The sequence below is a fragment of the Macaca mulatta genome, chromosome 13 (assembly GCF_049350105.2).
Source record: "Macaca mulatta isolate MMU2019108-1 chromosome 13, T2T-MMU8v2.0, whole genome shotgun sequence".
NCBI classification, from domain to species: domain Eukaryota; kingdom Metazoa; phylum Chordata; class Mammalia; order Primates; family Cercopithecidae; genus Macaca; species Macaca mulatta.
In genome coordinates this window covers 24,543,717-24,557,107 of record NC_133418.1, presented here as the reverse complement: position 1 = coordinate 24,557,107, position 13,391 = coordinate 24,543,717, and the positions used below count along the sequence as shown (strand labels likewise).

Here is a 13,391-nt window from a genome sequence, read left to right as displayed (position 1 = left end):
AATGATCCTTTCTTTCTCTAATCATTCCCAGGTAAACGATAGGGGCAGGATCTACTTTTCCAAGGTCTTCTATGTCCTGCTGGATTGGCTAGGAATGTGTGATATGACCTGAGGTACATTTGGACAGGGACTTGTCTAAACTTTGAGTCTCTAAAGACTGCATGATGCAATACTTCCCTGTGAGTTTGCCGTTGCGTCAGAGCACAGCCTTGAACTCCACGCAGGAGTCCCACAACTCTGTGATTCCCCCCAAGAAATACAGCAGAGTTTCCACTTGGGTTCATATATCAACTCCAGCGCACCACCACCAACACAGTAACAGCTGCCCTCACATTCTTGTTTACTGCCCTCTGCCCAGAGGCTATAGATTGTGGGGCAAAATATAAGCTTATACATTATTTTATATTAATCCAGATTCCATTGAATATGACATACATTTTTAGTCTTTTTTCTTTTATCTTTTTAAACTTGGATATTTATTTTTAAAACACAGCTTTGGATTTCATAGAACTTTCTTTTCATTTCAACATACTGTGAATAAGATTTTTTAAAGATTTTTGTCATTAGGTCTCTGTTTTTGCATAAACTTACTAAAATATATCTAGTAGTTAAACATCTAGAATATAAATACACTCAATCACTCTCTAAAAAAAAAAAGTATAAAATGCTGTGCTTTCTGCTGTCCCAGAGATGTATGTCAAGAAAAGTATAAGGTGGAAGGTAGAAGATGGGAGGGAAACTGTTTTAGTATCAGCAAATCTTGTCAAGGTACATGTATACTAGTAACCGCTAAACCAAATCAAAACCAAGAATGTATTAGTTTTGTATTGCCACTAATCTGTTTCATTTAGGTGGTTGTCAGGCTGAATGAATTTAGTTGATGAATTGAACGTAGGCAAGGCAGAGAGGATTACGATGAGCTTTGATTCAGCTTTCCCTTGCAACATGACTGGTTGTTCAGAGGGCACTTGACCTTCCTCCATTCTCCTGCAAATTCTGCCAGGCCAAGACTCTTGCAACTGATGGGGACTAAAATTGTGGTACCTGAGATGTAACCAAGATATTGATGGTCAAGAGCCCTCAGCTGTAATGTATTACCCTGAGTTCTCCATAATCTTCCTCTTTACTCTCCCAAGATAATCTACGGTGTCTGCTTTCCAGATAAACAACACATTTGGGCAGCTGAACCACAGCAAGAAGGGAGGTTTCTGTTCAGGGTTGTACCACTGTGGGAGGAAACTGTATACCTTGCGTGCATTAATAAACCCCAACATCCTCAGCCTCCACCTGGCTGATTTTCAGTGTGAAATCAGTGCCTGACCCACTGCCACTGAACCTATCTGGGACTCCAGCAAAACGGTTGGAACCCCCATAAATCAGGAGCTGTGGAGACTGGCCTGGCTTCTGCAGGTACCAATGCAAATAAGTGTTTCCATCACTATGCAGGAGGTTCTGATTAGACCTGCAGGAGATGGAGGCCGGCTCTCCAGGGGTGACGGGCAGGGATAGTGGAGTCTGGATCATCACAATATCTCCACTGGATCCTGAAATAGTGAGAGAAGTCCAGGGTTATCTACAAATATTGGGAACCATTAAAATGATATTCTTTCTGTTATTTACTTTATGCTAAGTGATTTTTGTGTGTGTGTGACTTTGGCTCATACCCCTAAATATTCAGGTTTAAAAAAACATTCATGAGGCACAAAAGAGACTCAAGAAGTTGCCTACACTATTCTCCTCTTCCTGTGTCACACTCTTCACGAGAACACAAGTCCTTTGTCCTTCTAGGATATGAAGCTTAGAACTGTAAGAATGAGGAATCTTCTATTTCTCACACTTGCAGTTCTAAACGTTATACCCCTTTTCTTGTAGGTCAAGATGTGCATGTGGACAGGCAGTGGGGTCCCCAGAGCTCACCCTCCCATCCCATTCTCCTCCCTTATCTCCCTTCTGTCCTTACCAGGAACCCAGAGCATTAGCAGCCCCAGGAGCTGAGCAGGGAGCCTCATTGTGAGAAGGTGACCTGAGGAGTCCTGATCAGTCAAGGCAAGGTTAGAGCTGAGCTTTTATCTCAGACTCACAATGGAAGGTCCTCCCTAGGGGACAGTATGCAAATCCCCTGGTGGGTGCACTGGTGTGGAAAGAGCCAAGAGTATGGGGACATCCAGTGTGAGCACAGTGACGTAATGTGTCCTCTGTGTTTGGAGGGAACCTGATAAAGTTTGCGCTGCCTGAGTGGAAAAAGGGACATATTTAATCATGTTCTTCTATTTCCTCTAAGAGATTTCTAATTTGTTTTCACTTTCCCAAACACATTTTACACTTGTCTTTAATAGGCTGAGCTTCCATAAATATTTGGTTATTCTTATTTATTTAATTTGTGTGTGTGTGTGTGTGTGTGTGTGTGTGTGTGTGTGTATTGAGACAGAGTTTCACTTACTCTGTCACCCACCCAGACTGGAGCACAGTGGCAGGATCTCGGCTCACTGCAACCTCAACCTCCCAGGTTCAAGTGATTCTCCTGCCTCAGCCTCCCCAGCTAGCTGAGATTACTGGCATGCACCACCATGCCTGGTTAATTTTTGTATTTTTGGTAGAGATGGGGTTTCACTATGTTGCCCAGGCTGGTCTCGAACTCTTGACTTCAAGTGATCCTCCCACCTCGACCTCCCAAAGAGCTGGGATTACAGGCATGAGTCACCTCACCTGGTCAGTTATTCTTAGTTATTATTTTCATACTTATTTTAGCATGTAGATTTTTTTTTTTTTTTTTTTTTTTTTTTTTTTTTTTGAGATGGAGTATCGCTCTGTGGCCCAGGCTGGAGTGCAGTGGCGCGATCTCCACTCACTGCAAGCTCCGCCTCCCGGGTTCACGCCATTCTCCTGCCTCAGCCTCCCCTGTAGGTGGGACTACAGGTGCCCGCCACCATGCCCGGCTAATTTTTTGTATTTTTAGTAGAGACGGGGTTTCACAGTGTTAGCCAGGATGGTCTCCATCTCCTGACTTCGTGATCCGCCCGTCTCGGCCTCCCAAAGTGCTGGGATTACAGGCGTGAGCCACCGAGCCCGGCCTAGATTTTTAAATTAGTTTTATTTTAGTTGATAAAATCCCAGAGTAAAGGGCACAAATATTAAGCATGTAACTGAATGAAGTTTGTGTATATTCACTGTCAAGGAGGAACTGTAGAATATAGTTCTGAAATGCTTTTTTTTTCTTTCTTTAGATTCAGTAATTTCTATTAATTTCTCTTTCTTTATTTTCAAGTTCGCTGATTTTTCTGTCATCTGAGACTGCTATTGAACCTATCTAATACTTTTTTTTTTTTTTGTAGTCTCAGAGCTGCAAGTGTATTCGAAGTGTCAATGATCAAGGTGTCCTGGAATTCACATTAATTCTCGCAGCTAGCTGTGTTCTTCATCAACGCATGAACCAAGTCGTCCACCGCTAAGAGTAAAAATATGGAACGCTTCATGGATTTCCGTGTCATCCTTGGCAGTGGCCATGCTAGTCTTCTCCGTATTGTTCCACTTTTAGTATATGTGCTGCCGAAGTGAGCACGTATCTGATACATTTTTAATTTGATTATTATACATTTGGTTTCTAGAATTATCCTTTGGTCATTTGTCATACTAACTCTTAGAATTTTAGACTTTTTCTTTTTTTAGTGTCCACATGCTGAATCATTGTACTTATATTTTCCTCTTAAGTCTTCAATTGTAGCTTCAAAAATAATTCTTTGAACATCTGTACAGTAACTGCTTTGTAGTCTTTGCTAAAGTTAATATTTAGCACAGATGAGAGTCAGCTTTCACCAACACATTTTTGTTGTGATGGTAATTGTTTTGCTTTTCTTTCCTCAATATTGATTATTCTTTTCTATTGCTTTTCAGGGTTTTTTGTGTTTTTTTTTTTCCTGAAAATTGTACATTTTAGATAATACACTATTGTACCTCTGTCTGGATAAAGTTTTATTTTTCTGAGCATTTTTTAGTTACTTTTTAGTTACTTTTTGAACTTACTGACAGTCTCCAACTTATGATAACTGTATTTAAAGACTTTTTGACTTTACAATAATCTGAGAGTGATACACATTCAGTAGAAACTGACTGTACTTTGAGTACTCATAAAACTACTCTGGGCGGATCACGAGGTTGGGAGATCAAGACCATCCTGGCTAACATGGTGAAACCCTGTTCTACTAAAAAAAAAAACCAAAATAGTTAGCCGGGCGTGGTGGCAGGCACCTGTAGTCCCGGCTACTTGGGAGGCTGAGGCAGGAGAATGTCGTGAACCTGGAAGGCGGAGCTTGCAGTGAGCCAAGATCGTGCCACTGCACTGCAGACTGGGAGAGAGACAGCGAGACTCTGTCTCAAAATAAATAAATAAATAAATAAATAATAAAACTACTCTGTTTTCCCTTTCAGTGCAATATTTAATAAATTCAATGAAATAGTCAACACTTTATTATAAAATAAGCTTTATTTTAGATTATGTATTTGGCTGTAGGTGAATATATATCTTCTAAGCACATTTAAAGTAGACTAGCTAAGACATGATGCTCAATAGGTTAGGTGATTTAAATGCATTTTTGACTTACAGTGGTTTCAACTTACAATGAGTTTATGGACGGTAATCCCATCAGAAGTTGAGAGCATCAGTGTGCTGAAGAATCCATTTCCCACTTGGCAGTCAGAGAGGAGTTGAGACAGTGGAGAGAGGGCTGCTGCAGTGATGGAGGAAGGATGGAGGGCTGCTGCAGTGATGGAGGGCTGCTCCATCACATGGAGCCAGGGATGTTGGAGCATCTTGAACATGAAAAGCAAGAAATTAGATTCTCTCCCCTGGAGCCTCCAGAAGGAATACCGCCCTATTAACTCCTTGATGTTAGCTCAGTGAGACTTCTCACCTCCAGAACTGTAAGATAATAAATTTGTGTTCTGTGCAGCCAGTAAGGTCATGCTAATTTGTTACAGGAACACGAAACTAATGCAAGCATAAGAAATGACTTTTATCTTCCTGATATCTTCCTGCATGGTTGTCCTCTGTTTTTCCCACATATCTCCACTTTGTTGTCATTTGGTGTCACTTGTGACAAGAGTTGGAGAACATTTTATTGTAAGCGGGGGAGGTAGTGCCAGAATTTTTCTAAGACAGAAAATCTCTTGGGTCAAATCCTTTGATTAGCTCTTGTATAATCTCAGTACCTGTGAGTCTAGCATTCAGCTCTCACAATATATGATGGGGCGGGGGGGTATTATTTGATTTCATATTTGGAGGGCAAACTAGATTTTTAGGACACAGTCTGAGAGGTACCAACTGAGTCTGAGAGAACAGAAGACAAAGAGGTGATGTAGAGGGGGCCGGGGGATGCAAGGTATATCCCTGCTCCAAAATCCAAAATAAAGTTGTTTACAGTTTGTAAGGGCTTTGATGGTTGTGTTTTGTAGAGAGAACTACATATGGGGCTAGTTTAAGACTAGAATCATCATGGTGTGAGACAGAGGCAGCAGACAACTGAAGATTTCACACCCTCTTTATGATTTTTCTCTTTCATTATAGGCCATGAGCTCATCTATGAGATGAACATGGTCATGTGGAAGGAACATAGTAGTCAAGCAAACCTGGGTTCAAATCCCAGCCCCAAAACTTTCTGTCCATGTGACTTGGGGAAACAATCCATGAGGCCTGATCATTAGTTTCCTCCTGTGTGAAATGGAGCATTCTGTGTAACATGGGCTGTCCCAAGAGTTAACAGATAATGCACATTGAAGTACAGGTGTGTATGTGTGTGTGTGTTTATACACCTAACTGGAGAGATAGATAGATAGATAGATAGATAGATAGATAGATAGATAGATAGATAGATAGTTTTTTTGTGTATTTGTTGTATGTTTTCTGGCTTGAGGTTACCATGAAGCTTGCAAATGCTATCTTATAGCGCATTATTTTAACTTGATAACAACTTAACACTCTTTGCATAAACAAACAAGTAAAAAGAAACCTAATATAAACTCTGTGCTTTAATTACATACCCCCATTTTTGTTGTTTTTTGTTGTTTCTCTTCACAACAAGCGGACTCAAGAGACCTTTAGACTTACGGGAACATTGGCAGTAGTTTGGCAGTACTCCTCATGGCATAGGGTGATGGTTACTATAGGGTTAGGCTCCTCTGTGAACAAACTTTTTGTTGTTTCTATTTATATCTTATTGTTCTATGTCTTGAAAAATTGTTGTAGTTATTATTTTTGATTGGTTCATTGTTCAGCCTTTCTATTTAGGTTAACAGTTGTTTACACACCACAGTTAGTCTTAAAATATTTTTATATTCTGTAAATATAAATATTTACAATAAATTTAAAAATTCTGTATTTTTCTGTATACTTAATTTTACCACTGAGTTATATAACTTCAGGTGATTATTTATTGCTTATTAATATCTTCCTTCTTACTGAAGTATCTCCTTTAGCATTTCTTATAGGAAATGTCTGGTATTGATGAAATTCCTCAACTTTGATTTGTCTGGGAAAGTCTTTTTTTTTTTTTCTGCTTCATGTTTGAAGTATATTTTTACCAGATGTACTATTCTAGGGTATAAGTTTGTTTTTTTTTTTCCTTCAGCACTTTAAATAAGTCATGCCACTCTCTTCTGGCCTATAAGATTTCCACTGAAAATTCTGCTGCCAAATGTATTTGGGCTTCTTTGTATGTTTTTTGTTTCTTTTCTCTTGCTGCTTTTCTTTATCCTTGATATTTGGAAGGTTCATTATAAAATGCCTTTTTAGCAAGGTAGTCTTCTTTGGGTTAAATCTGTTTGTTGTTTTATAACCTTCTTGTATTCTGATGTCATTCTCTAGGTTTGGGAAGTTCTCTTTTATTATCCCTTTTAATAGACATTCTACCCCTATTTTTTTCCCTACCTCCTTTTTAAAGTTGATAACTCTTAGATTTGTCCTTTTGAGGCAATTTTCTAGACCCAGTAGACATGCTTTATTGTATTTTATTCTTTTTTCTTTTGTCTTCTGTGATCATGCATTTTCAAACAGCTTGTCTTTAAGCTCACTAATTCTTACTTTTGCTTGATCGATTCTGCTACTTAAGGACTCTGATGCCTTGTTCTGTATGCCTATTACATTATTCAGCTTCAGAATTTCTGCTTGATTCTTTTTACTATTTCAATCTCTTGGTTAAATTTATCTGATAGAATTCTGAATTCCTTCTCTGTGCTATCTTTAATTTCTTTGAGTTTCCTAAACACAGCTATTTTGAACTATCTGTCTGAAAGGCCATGTATCTCTGTTTCTCCAGGATTGGTCTTCAGGGCCTTATTTAGTTCATTTGGTGAGGTCATGTTTTCCTAGATGGTGTTGATGCTAGTAGATGTTCTTCAATGTCCGGGGATTAAAGAGTTAGATATTCATTGTACTCTTCACTGTCTGGGCTTATTTGTAGCCATCCTTCTTGAGAAGGCTTTCCAGATATTTGAAAAGATTTGGGTGTTGGTACCTAAGCTGTATTTGCTTTAGGAAGAACCCTAAGCCCAGTAACACTGTGTTTTTTGCAAACTCATAGAGGTACCACCTTGATTATCTTGGAGATGATCCGGTAGAATTCTCTGGATTACCAGAAAGAGACTTGTGCTCTGTTCCCTTAATTTCTCCCAAACATACTAAGTCTCTCTCTGTTCTTAGCCACCTAAAGTTAAGGTTGGAGTGACACCAGCACTATGATCACCATGGCTATGACTGCCCTTGGTCAAACTTGAAACCAACACAGTGCTGGGTTTCACTCAAGGCTTTTATAACCACTCTCTGGGTACTGCCTGTGTTTTCTCAAGGGCCTGGGGCTATACATTCAGTAGCAGGCAAAGTCAACTAGGCCTGTGCCCTTCCCTTCAGGGCAGCGAAGTCCCCCAGGCCTTGGGGGGGTCCAGAAATGCAGGGACTAGTCCGGGAGTCAGGGAGTAGAGTAAAAAACCTTAGAAGTCTACCTGGCATTCTATTGTATTGTCGCTTAACTAGGACTAAACCATAAGATTCAGTCTTTCTGATTCTTCCCTCACCTTTCCAAAGGCAGAAGAGCCACCATCACCCTATGCCATGAGGAATACTGCCAGACTACCACCAATGTTCCCTTAAGTCTCAAGGTCTCTTAAGTCAGCTTGTTGTGAATGCTACCTGACTTGGAACTCTCCCTTCAGGGCAGTGGGCTCCCCTCTGTCCCACTGCAGGTCCACAAAAGTTGTCCAAGTGTCAAGTCCCCAAAATGTGGATCCCAAGCGCCTCCTTGTGGCTGTGCTGGTACCTGAAGTCAGCAAGTCTCAGACGTTCACCCAAGGTCCTTGATCTAGTACCTGAGTATCACTGCTGGTTATTCAGGGTGTAGAGTTAGCAGGTGAAGAATGCTGCCAGGACTGGGTGTTTTTCTTCAAGGCAGTGAGTTTCCTTCTGGCACAGTGTATGTCTAGAAATGTCATCTGGGAGCTAGGGCCTCAAACAGGGGCCTCGCAACTCTGATCAGTGCCCTATCCTGTTGTGGCTGAACTGATATTTTAGTTGTAAGAAGTCCTCCCCATTCTTTCCTCTCCTCTCTTCAGGTGGAAGAAAGGATTATCTTTTGGAGCCACAATCTGTGCAGCCTGGGGTTAGGGGAGGGGTGACACCAGAATGTCCTTGGCTTTCTCAGCTGATGTCTCAGTATGTTGCATGCCCTCACTCCCCAGTCCACTATATCTGGGCTTAGTTCAGCACTACAACTTACCTAAGAGTTGCAGTCTTTATGGCCTAGTCTAGTTTTAAGTTTACTTTCAGGCACACAGTGTTATAGTCCTTTGTGGAGAGGTTTGCAGACACTGAAGTTTGAACTGCTTAGGTCAGGGATTCCCCTCTGCCTAGGGCTGGTTTAAACTCTCCCTCCATGGGTGAGCATCACCTAAGTTTGGTCCAGTTTTCCTTTCTGTCCTAATAGGACAGCATTGAGTTCAATCCCTCACAATTTCTGTGTTCTCCCTCCCTCAGTGCCCACTGATGGTCCTGGCACCATGCTACTACGGGTGGGGGATGCGTGGCATACATGATTCAGGACTCTTTCTTTCTTTTTCTTTCTTTCTTTCTTTCTTTCTTTCTTTCTTTCTTTCTTTCTTTCTTTCTTTCTTTCCTTTCTTTCTTTCTCTTTCTTTCTTTCTTTTATATCTTCAGTGTCTCTTTCAGTGATTTGAAGTTAAAACCAAGTACTGTGAGCCCTCACCTGATTTGTTGGTCCTTATGAAATGTTTTTTCTCATAGGTGGTTGTTAACTTAGTGTCCTTGCTGGGGGGTAGGCACGTAAGACAATGAGTAGAGCTTTCTATTCTGCCATTTTGCTCTGCCTTCCCTCCAGGGAGGCTTGCATTTGGGGCCCTCACCCTGTGCAAAGTCTCCATGGGTGTCCTGCTCACAGAGGATGGGCAGCATCTCCAACCTCCAAACTAATAATTGTGATGGAGAAATCACTAGAATTTTGTTGGAGGTGTGTTCCCGCTTATGAATATATTTTGTAGTCTCCTCATTCTTTGTTTTACAAGCTCTTTCCTATAAACTATCTTTTCATTGTTTTTGGACTTTTTAGTTTAAAATATAATTTTAATTTCACTATGTTTAGTCACCATATTGAAGACTGTGGAGTAAAAGCAATAGATTTTTGGTTGGATGTTTGTGCCTACTAATGAAAAGAACTATAAAAAGTCTCTGAAGGCTTGTCATTCTTTCTAGATATCACAAACTCTTTTCTATAAAATATGCTTTCTTTTTGATATTTATGCTTAGAAATACAATTTTAACTTCACTCACCATGGAATCCATCATCCTTTAAGAGATAAGTAATTCTGATGTGGCTCATTTCTTTAACCAAAAAAAAAAAAAAAAAGATATTTTGTGCTGTTGATTCAAACATTCCTTTACTTTCCCATCATATCACATCATGACATGTAACTGACATGCACATTATTAGCTCACAAACATTTTTAGAACATTTTTAAGTGGAATATGGGCAAAACATATATTTTATCTACAATCACTATTGGAATATGGGAATCAGATTTCTGTTCAGATAATGACCACATCCTATGAAAATAATATATTTACTTATTATTTCAAAACCTTTTATTGTTTTTATGACAATTTAATACCAAAATTGTCATTTCTGAATTATTGTTAAGTCTGAAAAGAAATCTCCATATCCTGGGACAGTGATTCAGCAGTTGAAAGGCCAAAAGAATCACCGCAAAAAAAAAAAAAAAAAAAAAATAGAAAGAACACAATACAAAAGTATATATTAAGAACGTTGGTGTGAAGGGTGACAGTGTGGAGGCCACATGTACTCGCCACGATGGGCAGCACCTTAGCTAAGATCGTGGAGACAGAAGCCGAGATGACTCAGACTCAAAAGAACAAGGCCACAGCACACCACCTAGGGCTACTTAAAGCTCGTCTTGCTAAGCTTCGTCGAGAACTCATTACTCCAAAGGGTGCTGGTGGTGGAGGTCCAGGAGAAGGTTTTGATGTGGCCAAGACAGGTGATGCTAGAACTGGATTTGTTGGTTTTTCATCTGTGGCGAAGTCGACACTGCTTAGTAACCTGGCAGGGGTATATTCTGAGGTGGCAGCCTATGAATTCACTACTCTGACCACTGTGCCTGGTGTCATCAGACACAAAGGTGGCAAGATCCAGCTCCTGGCTCTCCCAGGTATCATTAAAGGTGCCAAGGATGGGAAAGGTAAAGGTCAAGTCATTGCAGTGGCCCAAACCTGTAACTTGATCCTGATTGTTCTGGATGTCCTGAAACCTTTGGGACATAAGAAGATAAATGAAAATGAGCTGGAAGGCTTTGGCATTCGCTTGAACAGCAAACCCCCCAACATTGGCTTTAAGAAGAAAGAGAAGGGAGGCATTAATCTCACAGTCACTTGCCCCCAGAGTGAGCTGGATGCTGAAACTGTGAAGAGCATTCTGGTCAAATACAAGATTCATAATGCCGATGTGACTCTACGTAGTGATGCTACAGCTGATGACCTCATTGATGTGTTGGAAGGAAACAGAGTTTATATCGCCTGTATCTACGTGTTAAATAAGATAGACTGAATCTCTATTGAGGAATTGGATATCATCTATAAGGTTCCTCACTGTGTACCCATCTCTGCCCATCACTGCTGGAATTTTGATGACCTATTGGAAAAGATCTGGGACTATCTGAAACTAGTGAGAATTTACACCAAACTCAAAGGCCAATTACCAGATTACCCATCCCCACTGGTGCTTCCTTACTCCAGGACCACAGTGGAGGATTTCTGCATGAAGAGTCACAAAAATCTTACAAAGAATTTAAATATGCTCTGGTCTGGGGTCTCTCTGTGAAACACAATCCTCAGAAAGTGGGTAAAGACCATACGTTGGAGGACGAGGATGTCATTTAAATTGTGAAGAAGTGAAACCTTTCCCCTTTCCCATCTGCTGGGCAAACCACAACAGCCTTCCCCATGATCAAGCACCCTACCCCAGTTCTTTCTGGTTTTGGCGGTCACTGGATCAGGATCCAGGGGAGGGAGATGGAGGCACCCAAACTGGAACTTCATTTGTCTTACCTTGATGTCACCTTGTATGTTGAACTGCATAAAACACCTGGTAGGCTGGTCAGCTATATACAAAAAAAAAAAAGGACATCAGAGAACAGTGAAAGAAATGAGCACTCAGTGATCTGAAATTCCAATTCCATAGTGAAAAGAATTCTATCTAATTGAACTGATACTCACCTGACGTATTGTCCTCTATCATATCTTCGAAGTTTGCATGTGGACACAGCTCTGACTTGACACATACAGAGGAACACTCCTGAGAGAGGAGAATCTGGCTGAGCCTTAGGAGTTGCACAGAACAACCTTTGCACTTAGCCCATGTTTTCCATGGGACATTGGCTGTTGTTTGATTATACATGGAGTCTATGGATACTAGGCTACAAAAGCAGAAACTCCCCATACTCAGGGCTCAAGGAGTTTTTGTTGTTGTTGTTGTTTTGCCCATAATTCTGGTCAGGCCATTCTTACAACATGTGTAAATCATGGATGTTGGTGTCAATCTCCAAAGCTCCCCTGTTGATATTTGCTCTACTGAGCCATCTGGTTAGCATGTCACTGCATGATAGATATTTCCAAACCTAGACACTTTGTCTCTTCGGGGCTATATTAGTTTCACTGGGATTGAGTCACAGGACCTTGGGTCTCTTTGCAAAGAAACTCCAATAGACACTTGATAATTGCAGACTGATATGGTCTGGGTATTTTTCCCTTTCAAATCTAATATTAAAATGTGATCCCCAGTGTTGAAGGTAGGGCTTAGTGGGAGGTGTTTGGGTCATGGGGGCAGATCTCTCAGGAATGGCTTGGTGCCTTCTCCAAGGTAACAAGTTCACCTGGCAGCTGGTTGTTTAAAGAACTTGGCAACTCCCTGACTCTCTCTCTCTCTTGCTCCCTCTCACCATGTGATAAGCTGGCTCCCCTTTTGCCTTCAGCCATGATTGTAAATTGCCTGAGGCACTCACTGGAAGCAGATGCCTGCACGATGATTCATGTACAGCCCACAGAACCATAAGCCAAATAAATCTCTTTACTTGATAAATTAACCAGCCTCAGATATTCCTTTACAGTAACAAAAGTGGACTAACACACAGACCTAAAATTCTTCTTGATGAACTACATACCTTTGAAACTTGCAGTCTGCAGGCTCCACCTAGGAATAGTGGTTCCTTCAACTCTGTGATTCTTCACAAGAAACACATCTGGCCTCTTTTCTGGGTTCATATCATCAATTCCCAATACTCACCACTCTCCATAACTCTACCAAATACAAGGCAAATAGCTGGTTATTGGAACACACTTGACTTCGACTATGTTCCCTTCATTTTCTCATTCCTGCAGTCAGCCCACGATCTTAAAATTCTTATGTATCAGGAAAGGGAAAAAATCTCATTCTGTGTTATTCTAGTACTATACGAGAAAAATCTATAATCTGTCTTCTAGTTTAGGCTTTTGTTTTTAAAATACAACATTTGGAATTTCAGTAACTACCTTATTTTATCAGCAACAGGCAACTGAAACAAGCAAAAGAATTTTAACATTAGGATATTCTGTCTTCCATAAATTCAAAGAAATCTACAAGGAGGCTCAACTCCAAGATTTTTTGAATTGTCCTCAGCCTGCTCTCCCTGAGGACAGCTTTGTAGAATGCTCTCTCCACCACCAATATGTGGTGGAAAAATAACTTGTGAAAAGGGAAAGCAGGAAGTTGGGAAAATTGAAAAATACTAATTTTTTCATGTTACCAAATATAATCCTCTTAAATGTATGCTTAAAACTGCCAAAC

At 40.5% G+C, this 13,391-nt stretch overlaps 1 non-coding gene and 1 pseudogene across 1 annotated transcript; one reads left to right on the top strand and one right to left on the bottom strand.

Moving 5' to 3' along the window:
• Positions 1-3,453: 3,453 nt before the first annotated feature.
• On the bottom strand, positions 3,454-3,559 carry LOC114672086 (U6 spliceosomal RNA). Its single transcript, XR_003722276.2, has one exon. It is a non-coding gene; the product is annotated as a U6 spliceosomal RNA (small nuclear RNA).
• Positions 3,560-9,845: 6,286 nt separating this feature from the next.
• On the top strand, positions 9,846-11,464 carry LOC700459 (developmentally-regulated GTP-binding protein 1 pseudogene; annotated as a pseudogene).
• Positions 11,465-13,391: the final 1,927 nt, after the last annotated feature.